Source organism: Artemia sp. Qi Xiang Cuo, chromosome 16 (assembly GCF_049724085.1).
Source record: "Artemia sp. Qi Xiang Cuo chromosome 16, ASM4972408v1, whole genome shotgun sequence".
NCBI classification, from domain to species: domain Eukaryota; kingdom Metazoa; phylum Arthropoda; class Branchiopoda; order Anostraca; family Artemiidae; genus Artemia; species Artemia sp. Qi Xiang Cuo.
Window position 1 is genome coordinate 63315417 of NC_142809.1, and position 13698 is coordinate 63329114.

The window sequence follows — 13698 nt, forward strand, 5'->3', positions numbered from 1 at the left end:
AACAAACAGAAATTAAATAAACAATCTTAGCAAAAACATGCAACAAGTAATCATATAAATGAATAAATAAATCTTAAAGCGAGTAATGCTTAGAATGAATATGAATATTAAGCTTAAACGAAAAAAACATTTTCCTATTGAAGCATAAATGAAACTTAAAACGAACATAAATTAAATAAACAATCAATGCAAACAAACATACAATAGATAATAATAAATAAATCTTAAAACGAGTGAAACTTAAATTGAATATGAAAATCAAGCTTGAAACGAAAAAAAATCACTACAAACAAGAGTTTGGGTATCACCTCCTTCTCTCACTGTAAAAGTCTAAAACCTACTGCGTCATTGGCGCTTTACTGAAAACCATGTGCATCTTAAACAGTCTAGGAAAGTATAAAGACATCAAATTGAATATTTGATGTATAATGATATTAATTTTTGAAAGATCCATCAGTTCAAGAATTTATTTCACTAATTTTATTTTTATTTTCAATGCTTTAAGAACTGGAAAAGAAAATATTTGTAACATAATTCGTTTTCAGTTAAGTGCCAATGACGCAGTAGGCTTTTGGTTTTTATTTACAGTTAAGGAAGGAGGCAGTATCCAAACACTTGTTTGTAGTGAAACTATATTCGTCTTGGACAACTTTAAAAAGAGCCAATAAACTAAACTGAATATTTTATGTATAATGATATTAATTGCTGTAAACTCATCAGTTAAAAATGCTATTGTAATTTCATTGTTTATTTTCAATATTAAGTACAAAAGAAAATATTTTTCATTAAATTGGTTTTCAGTAAAGTGCCAATGACGCAGTAGGTTTTAGACTTTTACAGTGAGAGAAGGAGGTGATACCCAAACTCTTGTTTGTAGGGATTTTTGTTCGTTTTAAGCTTGATTTGCATATTCAATTTAAGTTTCACTTGTTTTAAGATTTATTCATTAATTTATATTAATATCTATTTTATGTTTGTTTGCATTGATGGTCTATTTAATTTATTTATTTTCATTTTAAGATTGATTATCATATTTAATCTAAGCATTTCTCTCTTTAAGATCTATTTATTCATTTATGGTATTGCTTCTTGTAGGTATTCTGCTATGAATTCTTATTGAATATATGCGTATTTTTAATTTCATGTTATCTTCAATATTAATTTCTGTTTGTTTTGAGTTTAAGTTATAACAGCTATTTGTATCTCAAAATCTTGATTTTAAAGTTGCGTTTAATTTTCTCTGTAAAACTTCATTTTTGGAAAGTTTTGTTTTAATTAATAGCTAGAAATATTCTTGAAACTATTAAAGGAGCTGATTCGGTATAAAGTTAAAAGTCGTAGGGCTGTTCTAGAACTATAAAAAAATTTGGTTCAATCCCACTTTTTAGGGCTATAAAGATAGAAAGTACATGAGAACTAGGACACGTTTTGCGGTTGAAGGATTGCCAAAGATTGTCCTTAGCTGCCAACCATCTAGGACCAAACGAGGCTCCTCCAAACCAAACGAGACTTCCTGGGCTGCCAATATTGCTACAGCTTTTGCTAATATTTCTACTACTATCAGGAGCGTCCAGAGCCTCATTTCATTGGGGGTAGGGTTGATTAAATATTAAATATAAATCTTTTTAACTAATATTATTAGTTGCAGTTCTAGCTTACTTCGCGAAGAAACCATCATCAACTTGACAAATTATTTTTCTCCAATTATTACAACCATCTTCCACATTATCAAATTTTAAACTCTCAAGTTTAGTATTCAACTGTTCCTGGAAAGTTTCTGTCAAATTCTAATCCTAGAGTGTACCAACATCATAACTTCCCGGTAGGTAGTTACCCTTCCGGAATTTCAGCTTTAAATTAACCCTTGACACTACTAGATGGTAATCTTTACTTTTAACATCAATAACAGCACTCCTATATACCCTAGTATCCCGTATTGATCCTGCCAGTCTTCGGTTTACTATAACATAACCAATAAGGTTTGCTGTTTCACCATCACGTGAATACCATGATAACTTATGAGCCACTTTATGATCAAACACCGTATTGGTTGTTACTATATTGTTATGCCTACAAAATTGCGAACTATCCATTACTGTTTTGTTTTCCTACACCAAATTTACCTAGGCTAATATACCATCTATGCCTATTTCTACCAACCTTGGTGATAATATCTCCTATTAAAAACATCATAATTCTACCTGGGACCCTGTCTATTTGCTCCTGTAACTGTAATTAAAATTCATCTGAGTCACTAGTATCTCCGTCAGTCGGTTCTACAGGGACGTATACTACTATAACTGATACCCTGAAGTTTTTAGTAATAAAATGAGCAATTAGTATTCTATTATTAATACCTTCCCAGCCTAAACAAGACTTAGCAGCTTCCTTATTCATCATGAGCCCTACTCCTTGTCTGTGTACCCCATCCTTCCTGACTGAGTAAGCAAATTCTATATCACCTAATTTCATGCTTCCTACCCCTGGGATATGAGTTTCTGAAACTCCTAACAAGTCCAGTTCGAATCGTCTGAATTCGTCAGTCAAAATATCGATACGATAGTAATTTTTTAACGTAGTAACATTCCAAGTTCCAATTTCTCCCCCCCTTAATTCCGGTAAAAAAAAAAATTTACTTCTTATTTCCATGGCCAGTACTACCCTATACAGTTCTTTTTATGTATCTTCTTAATAATAATAAAAAAAAATATCAGCTTTTCACCCAATTGCATCGGCTTGTCTAAAACAGGCAGTCAGAAACACTTTACATTTTCAATTCTAAAACAATAAAATAGAAAAGGAACTCTTAATGAAATATTTATAGGTATTGCTGTTTCTGAGGCTGGAATGCTAAATATGTAATTTTTTAACTATTAATTTGATTGGCAGTTTTAAAGTTTCAATCGTTAGCAACTTGGCCTTCTCTACAGCAAAATTGTAGTGTGTCCCAAATTTTTTTCAATTTTTCTGAAACTAGAAAGCTTTTTGTATAGTTTTTTAATAAATTCAAACAAATTGCCTATCTTAGAATTTTTAGTCAGAGCCTGTTTGTCCCTTTTTGAGGCTAAATTGCCGTTTTGTGCCGCAAAATGGGAAAAAAGTGTTCTTTGTTACGGTGCATCCTTTTTTGCGAACTAAATCGTTTTAGCAAAATATTCGATTTTCCTTTATAACGAGCCTTATTTTTGATATTCTAGGACCTTTGACTCAATACCATCACCCTTTCAAAAAAAAAGCAAAAATAAACAAACAATTAAAAACGCATCTATGACCAACGTTTTCGGAAGAATACAAAATTTCACACTTTGTAGGTCAGAACCTGATAATTACTATCTTATATGCTGAATTTGATAGCGTAATGCTTTTCAATACCACTCGCCCTTTTTGGGGAATTTTTCCCATTTTCGAAAGCAGGCACTATTTTTAAGGTTCTTAACTTTTGGTGGGTAACTAGTAAACTTTTAAATGCTTTACGTTTGGAATCACCATAAAAAGCTAATTCTCTTAGCATATACATATTTTCTAAAATAGGATAGAGCTCTGATAACCATTAGTGTAAGCGTTCATTAACACCATCGTGTCATTAACATCATGAAGTAAACATAAAACTTACTATTTACCTTTAAACATTGATGAAAAACAAAGTTCATGATATCACTTGCTAAATATAAGGGCGGCTACAACCTTCGACTCCAGTTTTTAGTCATTATTACCTTACAACTGATCGTGATTGTTCAATCCACCTTTGATCAAGATTAAATAGCTTCTTTCAGCTCTTTATGTAAGCTTACTTGGCTAAAGACCTGAGTTGAATTAAATTATATTCATTTGAGGATAATTTGATAGCGATAGGGCCATCAAATCGTCCTTTTGGATGGTTTGTCCTAATTTAAAATAGCCTGTCAATACTTTCAATTAATTCTGATGTGTTTCAAAATGTATTTCTACCTTTTTAAATCAGTGATGTAATTTCGTCAAAATCTGGGGTAGGGGGCAAAGTTGAGGCCAATTTTCTCAAATCAAATGAAAATGACAATGAAAAAGAAAAAAATGAGCCATATAGTACCATAAAGGTAAATATACACTAAAGAAAACTGACACGTTTCTATGGATGCTTGAAATACGCATGCTTATTTTAGTTTAGTCAATATTTTTGAAGAAACTAAATTTAAGCTTAGGGGAGGAGCTGGGGTCATTATGGGAGACTTTGGAAAGAGGAGCCTGCGTAAATACAGGGTCCTGTTTGGAGCCTCTATTTGTTAATGGTAATTTATAGTAGTAATATGCTTGAAAAATTATTTCACTTTGCCTGTGTCCGAAAGCTCTAAATTATTGTTTTATCTTGGATAAATCGCTGGATTTTCGTTGGATTTTTTATTCGGACTAGGATAATTGGCTGGATAATCTAGCGACTTTAGCTAACCAAAAATCCAGTGAAAATGTAGGATTTTTTAGCTGGATTTTCAGAAGAAAAGAAATTATTATATAAAACTGAAACTTAAAATTATCTACAAACTACCAAATTAAAATGGACAGAAAGAACCATGCTTGTAAGTATGGGAAATAAAAGTGAATATAACCTCCTGGGACCTGATGTCCAACCGGTTGTATATTCGTTTACGAATTTTTATCGTTCAACATACTGCAAATCCGAACTTAAAGATTGTCTCTTTTTATGCAAGAGGCGTTTCCTGCCATCTGTGATTTTTGTTCAGTCCAGTAACAGTAATGGAGGCCGAACCAGGAGCAAGTGAAATAAACAAAATCAACTTACGAAAAAGGTCAAAAAGTAAGAAAATAGATACAAAATATAAAGAGATAGGCTAGACAATATAAAAAAATCAGGCGATATATTCTAAGATCAAAGTATTGACAGGTTTGATTTTCAATGCATTTACTGTAATTGCTGCCATCTGACAGAAGGACTTTCAGTCTTGTACAATGGGTTGTACATTCGGTCTTACCTTAGAAGTCCAACGGGTTGGAAGATTGTATTTTTGGAGCTAAGTTTTTTTCTGGTTAGGCCTAACATTTTTTTTTTCTTCAGTGAGGCTATTTAAATGGAGTTGACGTATGTCTAAAGTTTTCTACTGTGAGGTATAAAGCGCCAACAGTTCCTTTCTTTTGCAATGTCCTTGGAAAAAGCCTTGTCCTTGGTTGAAAACATCGATATCAGCGACATGGAAGATAGCGGAGACGAAACCAACCCTGAGTGGTGTTTAACCGGCAACACATGTGCAACAGATGAAGACTAAGTGTCCTCTGATAGTGAAGAAGAGTCTCAAGGCTTTCTAGATCGGGTTAATCTCAATGACTTCTCAATCCTATTTGACAAAAAAGAGGACGATATTTCACTAGCGTATTATATTCCAGCATTCAAAACTGACTCCGTACCAGCAAGTTGCTCAGGAAAAATTCGCCGCCCCAACAAAATGTGGACCAGTTCAGATACCCTGAACGAGCATCATTCATACCTTCCCTTGTACTCAGATCAAGTCAGCGGAAAAGCTGGAAGCCACATGAATACTTTTTTGAAGCACTTTCCTGACTCATTTTTTTAGACAATGGCTTTCGCAATGAATTGTTATTACCAGAAGGCCACAAACAAATCTTTGCTCGCTAGTGTCTCCGAACTGGCGGTATTCTTTGGCATTTCAATCGTCATGAGTAATCTGAAGTTTCTTCGTCTTCAAATGTTTTGGAGCAAGAAATTTTGAGTCCCTATCATCTGCGAGAAAATGCCTCGAGATTGATTTTTCAAGCTTAGACAGAATGTGAAGTTCATTTTGTATGACGAGGATACCAAAAGAAATAATTGTCTTTGGAAAGTGCATCCCTTGCTGAATTTGGTGCGAGTTGAGTGTCTAAAGCTTGAGCAAGAACAATTCGTTTGTATTGACGAGCAAATGATTCCCTTGGCTGGGCGATGCAGCCTGAAGCAGTACGTACCAAATAAGCCAAATCCTCTTGGCTTGAAGAAGCTTGTTTTAGCAGGTTCATCAGGTCTGGCGTACGATTTAGTAATCTATCAAGGAAAGACAACCTTTGTGCCAGAACTACAAGCTAATGGTCTGGGCAGTGCCACTTTGCCACACCTATGCCAAGATCTAAGTGAAGGTTCATATCTTTTCTTTGATAGGTACCTCACTAGCATGTCTTTGCTCGAAAAATTATCCGAAAAGTGAATAAATGTAACTGGCACTTCCATGAAAAATCGACTTGAAGGTCTACCAGCGAAGACCGGTCGTGGACTAAAGAGAACTGGACGTTGGACGTCCCTTAAGTTCACGCGAGAAGATCGAGTTGTAGCCGTTAGGCAGTGGTACGACAACAAGCCCAATTTTCTAGCTTCAAGCTGCTATGCCAAGGAACCCGAACTACCTGTGTAAAGATACAACAAGTCTGAAAGAAAATATGTAGATACTCCCAGTCCTCTTGTGGTAAGACAGAACAACAAGTACATGAGCGGAGTTGATCTCTGTGACCGCATGGTGAGCTATTACAGAAACAGCAGCAGGACAAAGAAGTGGCCAGTTTGAGTTCTTCATCATATCATTGATTTGGCACTTTCAAATGCCTGGCTACTCTAAAGGCAGGATTCAATCAAAAGGAACAAACCCTACGATCAGCTGATCCACTTCAGATTTCAGGTAGCTGAATATGTAGTTGAAGATCTTCGGCGATCAACCGAGGGTAACTTCAGCGAATGTGAAGACAATAATGATGAAGATACACTGGAGCAGTCAGTTAAAAGAAGAAAAAGATGCCCTTTGCCATCCGGACCGGAGAAGAAATCGAATGCAAAGCATCTATATCGCTACGACGTGACGTTGAGGAATTCGGCTCGATACCGGATGCCTGGATGCAAAATACGAACGAAAGTGTTCTGCGAAGCGTGTCAGGTCTATCTCTGCTTTCAGGTTGGCAAGCAAGTCGGAGAATGTTTTTCAGATTTCCATAAATGATAAAGGATGTTTTTGTGTGTTATTGATCGTATGTTTTCTTATGGCATTTTGTAACTTGTGTTTGAAAATTACATGAAGTTGAGTCCCAATGTCCAACGGGTTGTACGTCCCCCCCGGACCCTCAGAACGTTAAAAAAAAAATACTTTCATTCCATCGTCTTGTGCTATTTTTTTTATCGGTAAATTCAAAATTTCATATCCGCCCCTACTCAGGAACATACCCAGGACTCAGGAGGATAAGAAATAAACTAAAAATCTTCACTTCCTCTTATTTTGTTTGATTACAATCCTGTCAATAGCCTACCCTCTTCTGAACTAGGTTACAAACATTGGTGTATTTGTAGTTTACAACATAGTTTAGCTGGGATGAAAGTGAATGCATCACTTAAATGCCTTTTCTTATGCTCTTATATAGTTCAATAATTGTTTCTAGGATAAATTCCATTTTGAGCCCTCAATGAGACATTCTAGTTTAGCCACTTTTTCCTATCTTGGACAGTGGTTAGGTTAGGAAAATTTTCAGTAATGAATTTGTCTTAATGAATTCTGTGTTACAAATTTTCATACTTGACTTATTGAAATTTTGACCAAAGATCAGGTCAAATAATTTTCAGTTTTCACTTTATTTTTCTCTGGTCCCAGTTCTAAAAATAAAATTCCTGTAATTTCAGTAGAATTTTAAGCCATATTAGTTTTTTTTCTAAATAAAGCTTTTTTTTAAACCGCTTTGTTGTCTACTTAATTTAAGTGGGAGGTCTATTTTGCAAGGTTTCAATTTTATAACAAAAATATTTTTAAAGGTCATCAAAGGTCACTGCACTCTAGAAGGAGAAAAAATGAAGGGTGTACTTCAAAATACCTTCCCAGGACATGGTTTAGTCTGTAAACCTATCCCTGAAAGTTTAATTTTTCTAACCTAACACCTTTCCGAGATATTGAAGAAACCTAGGTAAACTAGAATTTGACCAACAAAAGTTTAAAAACATATTGAAAAAAACAGTGAGAAAAATTGGTCTTTGCAGCTGATTCAGGGATGTTTTTTTTTTTTTTTTTTTTTTTTTTTTTTTTTTTTTTTTTAGTCTTCATAATAAAATGAGAATTTTTGAAAGAGCCAGAAACTCAACAAAACGACCAAAGCAAAACTGATGTCATTTTTGAGGGGTTTTACCTCTATATAAAAGTCTTCCTTTTAATTTTGTTTTCAAAATAAAATTTTATGGTAAAATTCTAGTTTAGCTACTTTTTGCTATATTGGAAAGGGTTTAGGATTATTGACCTTTCATAACTGTATAGCTAATTAAGAAAGGATACAAAGTGAGCTTCATTTCTGCTCTTTCAGTAGACAAACTAGGGGTTTTTAACAGTCTTACAGATTAACTATTGATAAGCAATACAAAACAATTTGACTTATAAAAATGTTCTAAGCTGATATCAGAAGGTTTAATTTTGTAAAATACAACCGGTAATATTTATCAACAAATTGTCTGTTGGACCACCAAAAAATGCATTTAAGCAGTTATTTTTTTTTTTTAGGGTCAGAGGAGGAGACTACAGAATTTATTTCATTGAGGATAAAGTACAATGCTCATTTTTACAAAGAAAGAAATTCAGCCCAAACATGGTATACAGTGATTATACATGAACTAGGGCTAGATACTGTTAAGAAGCGATGGACAGTAGCTCAAATAAAATGGAAGAATTTGCTAGCAAAGTATTAGTCAATTATAGATTGGCTCAAAAGGCCAGTAAAAGGTAGTGGAATTGGCACAGAAGATGATATTGACGAATTGACTGATGAAGAAGCTCTATTTTTGGATATTGATTGGCCATATTTTGGTGCAATCCATAAGTTTATGGGAAAAATCCCATAATTTCAGCAGTATCAGTACTATCAAGGTCAGGGTTAACAATCCAAGAAGGTGCATCAACAAGTAGGGGAATTAGCAAAGGACCCCAGAAAAGAAAAGTTGAAGAGGAAAGCCCAAATAGGATCCAAGCCAAAAATAAAAGGTTACTTGTCTGCACAGAGACTGAGAACCTCTCCCTTGTTCCCTTATATGAAGGTGAATTGCATAATGAAAAGGAAAAAGAAGCCTCCCCCCCACAGTCACCTGCTAAATTCTTCCCCTATTCAGGCAGTTCCCATGACTCATCTACCCCAAAATCAAAGACTGGGAGACCAAATTTTAGAGAGATGAGAGCCAACAAACATGAAGCTCATGGCCAGGTAACTTCCCAATTTTTTTAAACTTAAGGGGTTATCACACTCCTGTGGAAAAGAAAGGTTACAAGCAAGATTTTCATACCCCCCCCCCCCGTTTCACTTTCTCCTTTTTTCTAAATTATATGAAAGTTTTTTAGCTGAAAGGTTGAAAGTAAAGATAATGGCAATTGGAAATTTATGCTCAACATTCACCAATGACTATCTTGTTCACCTTATGAACAAAAAATGTAGTACGACCGAAAAAAACAATATCTGGCTAAATATTATAGTTGTGGACTTGCAAAAACTTTTGATTTAATAAGCCAAAATGCAGTGGTAGAAAAGATATAAAAGGAATTTAATTCCACTCCTTTTTAATTAGAATCATTGTTTCTCATCTCTAAGAGAAAACGAGTTGATCAAACACTTTTATGTATATCCTGATCATCTCCCTATTTACAATGGTGTGCTACAAGGAACCCTATTAATTCCACTTTTATTTCTTGAAATGATAACTAACATTGGTGTTCTGTCTGATCTAGCACTCATAGAAACTTGTTTCAGAAGTCCAAAAAGTAGCCTAATTGATATCTTGGAATCAATATCAGATTAAGCTGCTACTAATTAGAAAGAATAGAGTCAATGTAAAAAAACTACCTAAGAATTATTTTCAATGATGGTTAAAGTCTCTTGTATCTTGATCCAATCTGGGCAGCATAGTAAGCATGTTAAATGCATGATATGTATCCCACCTCCTCTTTACCTCAAAAATATTAAGTTTACAAATTTAGTTATTTTCTAATTAAATAATGTTTTGTGGATTAGTTCTCCAAGTTTTTAACTGTTATGACATTTGATTGTTATATTTGCTTTATTATTTTTGTTTACCCAATAGTTCGACTTGTGCCCATTTGGGTTTGTGATAGATATTTAAAAAAATTATAAGACTATCTTATTTTACCAGGCTGATTCCTCTCCTAGTCCTAGTGGCTCCCATGCTTCATCAGACAGACCAAGAAATATAACAATGGGAGACAAAAAAAAATCATTTCAACAGGAAGTTTTGGAACAACTCAAAGATTCAAACTGTCATCTCAAAGAGGCCTGTACTGCTTTTGTAGAAACTTCCAGATCCACAACTCAGCTCCTTGAACGGCTGGTTGGAGTTACGGGACAAAATGTGATTTTTTTAGCTTGATTTTTTAATTAATTACCTTTCTTGTAAAAATATAAGTGATGTTTTTTAAGCCTGATTTTTCAATGATTTTTTCATACATATTGCATAAGACTTTTTTTGCAGACACTACAGTAAAAAAAATTGCTGCTTCAAACTCAACATCAAAATACAATTGTTGTTGCCATAGTAAAATAATCCAAGCTGTCCCCCCCCCCTTACGGGGACCAGCACTCTATACGAAACGTTGCTACATTTTTGTTTTTCATTACTTCTGTACTCGTTTCTCATCAACAGTTGGTTCAGAATGTGAAATGATGACAATTTAGTAAAGACAAAGTCAACAATGTTCTCTGTGTAAGCTAGGTCGACATCTGACCCAGCTAGAAGAGATCAGACACAATTATCATGGTAATAACCATTATATTTGGAAACAGTGAACTTTTTAATATAAAATATAATATACACACAGTAAATATAAGTGAAATATACACAAAATATAAGTGAATATTTTTAAGCCTGATTTTTCAATGATTTTTTATATACATATTGCATAAAATTTCCTTTTGCAGACACTACAGTCAAAAAGTGCTGCTGCAAACACCACATCAAAATAATATTGTTGCTGCCATAGTAACTTAATCTCAGCTGTCCCCTCCCCTTAATGGGACCAGCACTCTATACAAAACTTTACAATAATTTTTGTTTTCCATCACTTTTGTACTCGTTTCTCATCAAAAGTTGGTTCGGGAATCTGAAATGATCACAATTTAGTAAAAACAAAGTCAACAATGTTCTGTGTGTAAGCTAGGTTTACATCTGACCCAGCTAGAAGAGCTGAGACACAATTGTCATGGTAATAACCTTTATATTTGGAAACAATGTTGAATAGGAAAAAGAATGATACTACTTGTTTGTCATCAGTGTTTACAAACATACAAGGTCTACGTGATAGAAGAGGATTTGACTTACAGGTGGGTAGGTTCAGCCCCCCAAAGAATTCATTATGTTGCAACTATCTCTGTAGGTACCCATTAGGAACAACAAACAACTTGAATACACAAAATGTTTTTCACAAAAAAATTCTTCAAAGAAAAGTAAAGAGCTAAATTAAATCAAAGCTACATGAAACATTAAGCTACATTAAAAATTAGCAGAAATAGAATAAAAAAATTAAAGCATGAAATAACCATTTAATTCCATCAATAAATAAATGAAACTGAATATTAACAGAAATTACAAATAAATAATTGAGCAGAGCTCAAAAAAGCAGAATCCAAGAGGAATAGAGCTACACCCTCCCCCTTTATACGTTCTAAAGACCAGAAAATCACTTGTAATTTACTGAAGTTAAAAACGAGAAATAAAATACATTTTGTTTTCAGTAAAGGTCAAATTACATTTCAGTTTCGTGAAATTATGATGATGTAGTATACAGATATTATCACCAGCAGCTTTTTATCTGAATTTAATGCAGACGACTCTTTGAAAGCTTTCAAGTAAATTGAAATTAACTTTAGAATGAAGCATAATAACAATAACAAAACACCTTATTTTGCCTAAAAACTAATTTATAAAAACTGAAAAGCAAAAAACCTGGAAGATGTAATGTAACAATAATGATCCCAGTAACCAAGATGTGCCAGGCAACTAGGAAGGTTTTGATGATTACAGCTTAGGTTACAGCGAAGGGACACGACCATTTTTTTCTTATTGCTCTAAAATTGTATCCTTAATTCCTTGGACAGATTGGGACCCTATACTCTAGGAAAAATGGAAAACAAAATATTAGTTCCCCTAAAACAGGGGAATCAGTAAAAACATTAGTTCCATAGGACTGAAACATTAGTTCCCTTTTGACCTTTTATAACCTCCTTTGAATGAGCCTCGTTTTTTATCCATATAATGTTCTATTTGATGAAAACTGTAAAAAAAACCATACATTTTGTAATTAAAAAATAATAAAAACATTTGACCACATATGCATCAAATTTCCATGGTTATCCAAAGTAGCTGTGGTGAGTGCTCGGCACTAGCGTGAAATTTCTCCTTGTTCTTTGAGACAAAACTGAGCAAATAATTCATTTCTGCGTTCCACACCAGCTGCTTCATCATTGTAATCTACTCTGCTCCCAGAGTCAAGATTTGATTCAGTACTAGTACTTACATCAAAATTTGACCAGTCACCTGGGTTAGTTACACAAACATTATGCAGGATACAACAGCATATAGCTACTTTACTCACATTGCGTGTTTTACTCACAAGTCTTTGTCAAAAATGGATCTCCATCGAATTTTTAACAGACCAAAGGCAATTTCTATGCAGACCCGAGCCCTTGAAAATGCTGTATTAAAACTTTTCTTTAAAGAATCACCTGCTGCTTCTGGTCCTCTGAAGGGTGTTATTAAGGATATAGGATTTACCAGGCAAGGGTAACTGGAGTCCTCAAGCAGGAAATGTCCCTGGGGAGGATACAATGAATCCTTAAACAAATCTGAATCTCTTAGTACCCTTGCATCATGGACAGATCCCGGATATCCAACAAAGACATTCAAGAACTTCTTGTCTGCATCACAGACAGCCTGTAATTGGATACTTGTTCGCTTTTCGCGGTTAATGTGGGGAACCTTTTGGTCGGCTTACACATGACAATTTATATGTTTACCATCAATGGCAACAGCAGAACATAGAAAATCACTAGATCTTACTTTCTTAGCAAAATTTTCTCCAATCAAATTTACTTCAGCCCCAGTAGGCACCTTGATAACAGGCTTCCAGAGGGAAAGCAATACATTGATTTTTCTGTGCACAATATCATAAACACTCTGTCTTGGTATACCTGAAGCAAGTGCAACCATCCTGTAAGAGGCACCTGTAGCTAACCAGGCAAGTAGCACGCAGCACTCATCCTCCTCTGACCAGCCTTGTAATTTATGGTTCTCAGTCAGTTGAAGAAGAACACCAAATGCAGGAAGGGAGATCCTAAAATGGTTTCTGAACAACTCAGGTTTATCAAAGAAAGTAAACATCTTTGGAGTCATTTGAATGTCACAATACACATGTGGGCGCTGAAAAAAAAAATCATTTTCAAGTATAAAACAAGGCAATTTATATTAGACTGTAAAAAGGAGACAAAATTAATAGACTAATCTACTGTTGCCAATACCTATTGGCAAGAACAACTATATGGTGTCAAGACCATATGGTTTCACAAAAAGAAAAAGCTTGCCTGAAAAAATGGGCTTTTTGCCTGTAAAAAAAAAATGCTAAGTTTAATGAATCTTGAGTATATTGCAAGAATAAGTTTCAAAAAAGGTAATTTAAATAAATTTTTAGAAAATTTCTTGCATAAAAC